Here is a 10,151-nt window from a genome sequence, read left to right on the forward strand (position 1 = left end):
TGTACATATATATGATGTGTGTTTAAATATATTATGTATGTTATATATTACATATATCTCTGTGTGTGTATGATTTATGTGCATTTAACAACAATTAATGGAAAAAAAGGCTATGGGTCTGAAAGAGAGCATTAAAAATGTATATGGGAGTTTGGAAGCTAGCAATCAGTAGGTCTTAGTTTTCTCTCATATCACCTATGTTCTATTGTTTCCTTTTACTATATCTTTTTTGGTTGGATTGCAGGATTACAGGTTCTTGAGGAGTTTAATGGATGCTCTATTTTGTTTAGCATTCATCTAATCCCTATTTTCCTGTCCCCCTCACTCCACTTCTGGCTTAAGCCTTCCTCCACCACTCCTCCTACTCTCTACTTTCATTGTACCTTTATTCTACTACCCAACTCCCCAAGGCAACCTCTCAATGACCACCATTCTGGGAATTCTAAATTTTTCTTATTGTTTTTTTTTCTTGGACAAATTATCATTTGGTAGTGTGCTGTTTCGTACCCACAGCTTGTATAGTTTCTCTAGCTCATGTTCTTTGCATTCTGCAGTTATTCAATTGTGGTTGGATAAAGTGCAAGGTAATATTTCAGTTGTCCTATCTGTTGCTTGCTTTGTGTTCCAATATGTGATGTTTTCATGAGCTACTGAGAGGGATGTCTGCCTCTACTGTCTGAGTAGAATGTGCTGTAGCTCTCTGCCAGGTCCGTTTGATTTATACTATCAGTTAACTCAAATGATTTTCTCTTTCATTTCTTGGGATAACCTGTCTATTGGTGAGAGTGAGGTATTGAAGGCATCCACTATCATTGTGCTGGGAACTATAATGTTACTTCTTATCGTATTTCTTTTACAAAATAGGGAACAGTTGAGATATTATTGTGATATAATTGTGATATACATATATTTATTTATTTATACATATATATATGCATATGTGTGCGTATGTGTGTGTGTGTGAAGTGACTTTTCTTATCTCTTCAGTCTCATTTTCTTTTGAATTCTATTTTATCATAATATACTATAATAGTTTTGTCTGCTTGCTTCTTGGTTACATTTTCATGGAATACCCTTTTTCCAGCATTTTTACCCTAAGACAGTATCTATCATTGATTTGGTGGTATCTTTCTTGGAAGCAGAGGAAATTACACCCTACTCTTTTTTTCTAATTCAGTGTGCTGTCTTTATCATTTCAATAGAGGAATGAGGTATTTTGGCTAACAGACAATATCAACACAATTAGATTTGGGGATTGCTGCTTTTCCAGAAGACCTGGGTGCAGATCCAGCATTCACATAGTAGCTTACAATCTCCAGTAACTCCAGGACTGGTGCTTCTCACACCTTCTTCTGCCTCCACTGTCAACACACACACACACACACACACACACACACACACACACACACACACACACACACATAAATGAAAATAAAAACATATCCCAAATCTTAATCACAGACATTACACAGTGTCTTACTTGGCTAAATAACAGCAGTTATGAATTCAGCAATTATAAAGCATCTGCAATGATTTTTATCATATAGATGGGGTAGAGGACACTTTTTAAGACTTCTGTTTTATCTTCATAGTAAATTTAGGTAGTATTATCTACCACAAATCACAACACAGTTTCAAAGAAAGTGTAAACTTAAACACCCTGTTTAGCTAACTCCGATACCAAAAGTCTCATTATTGCCAAAGGTTGTATGATTGAACTTCAAAACCAGACACTTATGAAATGCTAAGATACATTAATGGACATGTCCAGACAATTGAAACACATTGTATATATTGGTAATGCATTGCTATAATCATTCTAATGCATGTTTTACATACTGACAGCCATGCATTTATCTTTTACTTTTTCTGTTTCATAGAACTAGATTCATGGTGCTCCCTAATTGCAGAATATTTTTTCTTTCTGTAGCATAAAATCATATACTTAATATTTTTAGTTGAACTATAGTAACCAAATCACACAATTGCAAGGCTGATAAACATAAGTAGAATTTTAGGACACTTAATTTTATTTTATTTTATTTCATCTTGAACTTGATGAAATGTAGATTATTATTTCAAAATAATCTCCTGTTGAGATAAAGGGAAAGAAGTAAAACCAAGACCTCTTCTACTCTTCAAATATGCAAAAGTTTTAAAGGATATCATTGCTTCAAAGTAGTTGTCATAGAATAATAATTTCTTTAGGTATTCAATTCTTAAGTGATGAAATGCCAAGACAGTAGAGCCTCATGAATTACTTCATAAATTACATTACCATCCAATACACACAGAACTGAAAACAGGGTGCTTTTGTATAAGTCTTATACTGTAGTTCCAATTACATGATACCATGTGATTTTGAGTTTTGTTGAAATCTGATGATTTTACTACTTAGCAATGTACATTATCTTGTCTAATTTACCAATACGTTATTCCAAACTTCAATTAGTCCAGACCTTACGATGAAATCAGGATTTAATCAATATTTATAAATGACATTAAGTAAGAAGTTAGTAAAAATGTAGATATGGTTCTTGGGTCATTCTGAAGGTGATGCTTACCTTAAAAGGTAGTAGTGTGGGGATAGAAATAAAAATCTTTCTTTGTTATAGACGACATCATTCCTATCCCAAAGGAAGGGAGGCAGACGTCTCTATTGGGAGGACCTTTTAGAATGTGATGAATTTAGGGAAATGTGGGTGGTCATAAAAGCTTCTTGATATTTACACTATTTGAAGCACGGCGCCCCATTTTTCACTCTATTCCTGTCTTTAACCCCAAATTATTTAATGAGAAAACTTTCCGTCCTTCACTGAACTGATTACCATTTCTGGGAACATCGCCTGAGCATGCAGCATCCACTGCACTGACATCTCCCAGCTGGATGTGCTGATTCACTGGCACTAATTTGTCATTTTCCGAAGCGTTTATTCTCACATATATTTCAGCATGGTAGATTCGTGGGTCAAAGGGTAAAAGCAGGTTACCTATAAGAAGCAGATAATGGGCATGTTATTACCCAGACATCTTTCTTTTTAAAGCTGCTATTCTCAGGGATTAGACAGGTGACCTCCAGTCATGATTTTGATTCTGTAAATTGAAATAGGTTGCAACACTATTCATTGCTCACAGATGATTATGCAGGAAGTTAATGTCATAGGATTTTTCAGCTGATGTGGTTTCTTAAGCTCTTCCTGCCTTATTTCTCTCAAGTCCACTGTATGTAAGTTTTCAAAGAAATCTACTAATTTCTATACCTCTTAAGTATAATTTAGTAAGCACAGCTAAGTTAGCTCCCCAGACTGGTGACTAAAGATTCATCTTGGTTTCACAGATACATAGTTTGTTAGATACAAAACTGTACAGTTTCTACCTGGTAAAATACAACCAAGTATAAGAATAAGATTGTAACCTTATAAATCCATATTCAGTTCTAATAATATCTACATGTAGTCCTGACTCTGTTGCCTTAGTTTTGAGATGTAAAAAGTATTAGTTTTTTTAGGGAAAGTTCTGACTGAGGGGAGATTAATATAGTACAAAAAACGAACAAATACATTTTTATTTAGTCTATCAACATCAAGAGATGACATAAAATTATGAACATATTTTGAATCCCAAACCCATAGTTGCTAAAATCAGAAAACGGTTGTTGGATTGCTTTGCCTCTATGCTAGCACTGTCCTAGGGATAACAGGAGCTTTGGAACTTCTTGACTGAACAGAAGTCAAAGCCTAGGTATAGCTGGAGGAGTTAGTGTTGCGTGAAAGAAGCCAGGAAAGAATTGTCATTATTTGCTGTTCTATATGTCAAATTTCCAAGAGGAAAGGCCAGTTTCATCGCAGTAGAAAAATAGATGTGCAATCCTGACTCTGGAGAAGGAGAGCAGATTGGTCATGTCTTCACTTGTGTGCATACGTTCTTTATCTTTAGGTTGATATTGAGAACTGATGGTTCTTTTCCTTGCCTATTGTAAACGTCATTGTATTATTTTTTGTATGTGATTGGTTCTTTCAGAGTTTTGTGCATTGTGCTTTGGTCCAACTCATCCTCCATCCCTAGCTTCCCCCAGGTCCAACTCCAACCTCCATCCTTACCCATCCAACTTCGTCTCTTTTTCAAAACTAACCAAGACCTCTTTGTGCTGTTCAAATATTCTTGGATGTGAGGCCTTCTACTAGAGTCACTACAATCCTACAGGTAACTGAATGTCCAAGACTAATACCTGTGAACAGCTTCTCACCAGAGAGTGAAACTCCATGCAATTCTATCCCCTCTTTTCTGACATATAGTCTGGACTGGGCTTTCAAATGGCATGGTATTAATAACATATATAGTAATAACAAGTACTGTGGGTTCATGTGTGCACCTCCCCTGATATGTCCAGAAGACCTGGCTCTTATGTTCATCCTCTCCCCTTTCGCAATCATCCCCAAGCCATAAGAAGAGAATGTAGTATAGATATTCCATTTAGAGCTAGACATTTCCTAGTCTGTTACGCGCTGTACCTTGGCTAATTGTGAAACACTGTTTTAATGACCATCTACTGATTTAAGTAAAAGCTTTTCTGATGAAGGCTGAGAGACGCATTAATCTCTAGGTAGAATGATAAGTCATTAGGAGATGATTTAATACTCTGTCCTTTTAGCTGAATAATAGCGGTAGGTTCTCCCCTAGCGTCTGTGATTTTTCTCACCATAGGTTCTTAAACCATATGTTTTATTTGAAGAGAATGAGCTGGGTCTGTTTTTTTGTTCTGGTTCCATGATCATTTAAAAAGTTCCAGTCCAGGAATTACTCTGTTTTCTTATTTTCTGAGAATAACCATAAAGGCACAAATTTGTGTTTCTACTTATTCTAGTAATATTTCATGTGAGAGCCTCTTATATGGCTGGGAGTTTCTAAGTTTTAGAATAATGACTGGATAGCCAATGCTCCTACAGGACTGGATACTTTGGAGTTTAGTTTTTTATTATTTTGCTTTTTTCATAAAGAAAAATGGGGCTCCTTGATTTTAGCTGACCCAAATATAAACATCATTGGAGCAGAAGGCATTATGACCAAAGAACATTATGTGGAAGTAGAAAATAGCACTGTGAAATCCATTGTTTTATAGAAATTAGTAAGACCTTTGCCCTGAAATGTAGTTGTAAACACCATGTAAGTGTTTCTGTGTTTCTTCCCCATGTGGTGCTTCATCATGGGTGGCTTATTTGTGTCCCCAAAACAGAGGTCCTTGGAATGTAAGTAAACAGTATGCACACTAATAGTACAAGTGGAGTTTCACATTGTCTACAAGGTATTTCAGAACTTCAAGAGCTATTTCTTTTAGCATTCATAAGGAAGTTTTCTTTTATGTGCTTTAATTCATAGAACACTACTATTCATGAATTCTTCACGAATTCAGGGGTTGATTTTTGTCAAATGATGTGTCACACCAATGATTGAACAGGCTGAAAAATCTGACGGTGCCCATGGTAGTAATTTTTCAGTGATTTTGGAGTCATTTTTAGGAATTATTCTAAGCATAGAAATAAAAGATTAAATAACACAGAATGTAATCAATAGAATTCAATAAAATGCCAAATAATTAATCAAGTTAAATTACAGAAAGTAAACATAGAAGGAGCTAATAAAAAGATTTAAATTTAACTGTGTGTGTGTGTGTGTGTGTGTGTGTGTGTGTGTGTGTGTGAACAGTGAGAGGGAGCAGGAAGAAATACTTCAAGACATATTCTCTAGAGCAGCTTAAATAATGAAAACATTTATTCAAGTATTTAAGAAGATTATTAAATCTCCTATCCCAAGTAAAATATAAGACAAATTATATCTACCTATGTGATTTTTTGCCACTTAAGGAGGAAGGGGAGAAGTCAGAATCTTAGAGAAATACAGGGAGAAACAATAAAATAGTTATGACTTCATGACTTCATACTAGGCGCATGGAAAAAATAAAATAAAAAAGAGAACACATGCCATTAAGTCTATAGACTGCTTATAGAAAACTATCCACAAATAATTTTAGGCCCAAGGTAAACCCCTTCAAAAAATGGAGTAAATATATATCCAGGTTTTAAAAATAAAAATATATTAACAAGATAAAACATTGTTGAAGATTCACAGGTAATTATCTTCATGTTAACAAGAATTATTTAGAGTAATTTAAAGTCCAAATTAACAGCAGCAAAAATATAATGTAATATGGGAATAAATACATAGATATAACATTTTTTCTTAAATTATTTAAAGATGTATTGCGTATGAGTTAAACAAAAAAAAAATGAAAAGTGCCTTTTTTAGTTTATAACATATACCTCTAAATTCAGTAGGTAATGTGGAGATGACTACCATCTTTTAAGTTTCTTACACAAATTAGCAGGAAAGAATTCAGGATCTATCATGTACCTTATATGATGTACCCCATAAACCTGTTTGCAGTCATTAAAACGGTAAAAAGCTTTATCAATGTAAAAGTAATATAGTGAACCAACAAAATAGACAATAAATTAAACAGATAATAGAGAAGAAGAATCAAGAAAAGCATCACAATTTGGTGAGCCTATACTCAAGGAGAACTAATTAGCATAATAAATACAAATCAAGGAAATGTCTCTATGAAACAGAAAGGTGAACGGAAACAAATGCTGAGAACAAAAGCAAGGAAGTAATTATAATAGCTAGGACAATGCAGATAAAAGATGGAACATATTTAAGATATTTTCGTACAGGATATTTTAAAAGCTATAAGGGAACATATTTATTGTCTAATAACAATATCTAATGTCTAACCTAAAATACATAAATATGTATATCATATATACACATATTTATGCATATATGCATGTGCTATATATACATGCACATATATATACATATGTATATATTTATATATGCACACACATATATATGGAGAGAGAGAAAGAGAGTGGGAGAGAGAGAGACAAAGTTTGAAGCTGAGACAAAAGGATGGACCATCTAGAGACTGCCATATCCAGGGATCCATCCCATAGTCAGCCCCCAAACGCTGACACCATTGCATATACTAGCAAGATTTTGCTGATAGGACCCTGATATAGCTGTCTCTAGTGAGACTATGCCGGGGCCTAGCAAACACATAAGTGGATGCTCACAGTGATTGGATGGATCACAGGGCCCCCAATGGAGGAGCTAGAGAAAGTACCCAAGGAGCTAAAGGGATCTGCAACCCTATAGGTGGAACAATATTATGAACTAACCAGTACCCTGGAGCTCTTGACTCTAGCTGCATATGTATCAAAAGATGGCCTAGGTCGGCCATCACTGGAAAGAGAGGCCCATTGGACTTGCAAACTTTATATGCCCCAATACAGGCGAATGCCAGGGCCAAAAAGTGGGAGTGGGTGAGTAGGGGAGTGGGGGGGAGGGTATGGGGGACTTTTGGGATAGCATTGGAAATGTAAATGAGGAAAATACCTAGTTAAAAAATAAAAAAATCATGCCCCCCCCCCAAAAGAAATATCAGGTATGCATTTCATCTCATGGAGTAGGTCTGAATTCAGTTCAGATGTTGGTTGGTCACTCCCAGAAGTTTGTACCACCACTGCCCTAGCGTATTTTGCAGGCAGGACACCATTATATATCCAAATGTTTGTGTCTTAGTTGGTGTTTACATTTCTACAGAGAACATTTCTTTACCAAATTCAACACCATGTAGGCACCAGCTCATCTTCATTTTTTTTTTAACTAGAAATATTTTATTGGTGAGACCCCACCATCTGCACAAAGTGGTCCTGGAATCAAGCTCCTTCCTCCTTGGCAATGCTATCTTTATTGAGTGGTCCCATAAATGCTTTCTTCTCCTCCATGGTCTGGAAGTGACCATGGCCAAATTTGGAGGTGGTGTCAATGAACTTCAGGTCAATCTTCTCCAGGGCCCGACGTTTGGTCTGGACCAGCAAGGACTTACGAAGTGTAAGTACTCGCTTCTTGGTCCCCACCACACAGCCTTTGAGCATGATGAAGTCATTGGTCACCTCACCATAATGGACAAAGCCACCCAGTGGGTTGATGCTCTTGTCAGACAAGTCATAGTCAGTAGATGCATTGTTCTTGATCTGTTTGCCATCCTTGATGAGGTAGCCTTGACCAATCTTGTAAATCTTATTGTTAATCTCTGTTCGGTGATGGTAGCCTTTCTGCCCAGCTCGAGCCACAGAGAAGGCGATACGGGCATGGTGCCAGGCTCCAATACAGGCAACTTTGCGCAAACCTCGATGGGTCTTTCAGGGCAGTTTCTTTGTATGCCAACGACTGGTTAACCCTTTGTACCCTTTGCCTTTTGTCACGCCGATGACATCAATCACCTCATCCTGCCCAAACACCTGGTTCACAGGAACCTGCTGCTCCAGCCTCTCTCAGGCCCAGTCGAGCTTCTCAGCCACAGTGCCCCCATTCACCTGGATCTCCATCAAGTGTGCCTTCTTCTGGCGCAGAGGAAGCAGACGCATCTGAGTGTGGGCAATGATGCGGATGACCTGGCAGTACTTCTTCATGCTGTTGAAGTCCTTCTCCAGCTGCTTCTTGCCTGTGTCATCCTGCCATTTCTTACAGTACTTGGTGAAAGCCTTCTTCTTAGACTTGTGCCAGTTCTTATAGAAGCGCCTTTTACACTCATCGCTGATGTGCTCAGCAAATACAGTCTTGAAGGTCCGGAGGCCTCGTGGGGTCTCAACATATCCCACAATGCCCACAACCATCACTGGGTGGGGGTGGGGGGTTCCACAATGGTCACAGCCTCCACGACTTCTTTCTTGTTCACCTTAGATCCTGGCCTGCCAACTTCCCGGACGATGTGGGTCATGCCAGCCTTGTAACCCAGAAAGGCTGTGAGGTGAACAGGCTTGGAAGCGTCATCCTTAGGAAAGCTCTTCACTTTCCCATGATGCCTGCTGCTGCGCTTGCGAGGCAGGAAGCCCAAGGACCCATGCCTGGGAACTGAGAATTTCCTGTGAGACATCTCGCTGCCACACGCCACAGATAGAACTCATCTTCATTTTTGTTCTAGGGAACTGCTTGGGTTGTTTGAAGATTCCCGTGGGACTCATTTGGCTAACAACTCCATTAAATGTACTCTAGTTCTGGGCTAGAAGCTTCATTTGGAGACAAGAGATGGCATGTTTGGGCTCTGCCTCACCCATTATTTACAAATTTTAATTAACTATATTTATGTATATTTTATATGTATATATTTTAAGAAGCTTCTACAATATTAGATTTCTATACTACCCTCAAATGGCAGTTAAATTTAACTGTCTCTCCCCATATTTTCTCCCTCATTCCCCTCTTCTTCTGTTTCATATATATTTAATTTAAATTTATATATTTAAATAAATCTGGTTATCTCATTTTAATTTAAACTCCAGTTAACTTTTTATAAAAATTATTTTATTTATGTACATTCCAGTTTTTGCCCCACCTTGGTTTCCCCCAACAGTTCCTCATCCCATTCCTCCCAACCAGGACTCTCCCTTCCCTGGAGCCTCAAGTTTCTCCAGGATTAAATTTGTCTCCCACTGCGGCCAGACCAGGCAGACCTCAGCTACATATGTGCTAGGGGACTTGGAAGAGCCCATGTATACTCCTGGTTGGTGGATCTGTCTCTGGGAGCACCCTGGGGTCTGAGTTATTTGAGACTGGTCTTCCTATGGGGTTGCTCTCCCTTTCAGTTTCTTCAATCCTTCCCCTAATTTAACCATAGGGGTCCCCGACTTCTGTCCAATGGTTGGCTGTATCTGCTTCTGGCTCAATCAGCTGCTGGTAGGGAGTCTCAGAGAATAGCCACACCAGGCTCCTACCTGTAAGCACATACAGCATAGTAGTGTCAGGCCTTGGTGTCCCCCATGAGATGGCATCCATTTGGGCTGGTCATTCCTTCAGTCTCTTCTCCATTTTTGTTCCTGCAGTTCTTTTAGAAAAGAACAACTCCGGGTCAGGAATTTTGACTGTGTGTTAGCAACCCTGTCCCTCCACTTGATGCCCTGTCTATCTACTGGAGGTAGACTCTGAGTTCCCTTTCCCCAATTTGGGCATTATGACTAAGGTCATGTCCAATGAGTCCTGAGAGTGTCTCACCTCCAGAGTCTCTGGTACTTTTTTAAGGGTTCCTCAAC

At 38.0% G+C, this 10,151-nt stretch overlaps 1 pseudogene; it reads right to left on the reverse strand.

Annotated features, from left to right (window-relative positions):
• On the reverse strand, positions 7,727-9,023 carry Gm6035 (predicted gene 6035; annotated as a pseudogene).

The sequence above is a fragment of the Mus musculus genome, chromosome 13, assembly GCF_000001635.26.
Source record: "Mus musculus strain C57BL/6J chromosome 13, GRCm38.p6 C57BL/6J".
Taxonomy (NCBI): domain Eukaryota; kingdom Metazoa; phylum Chordata; class Mammalia; order Rodentia; family Muridae; genus Mus; species Mus musculus.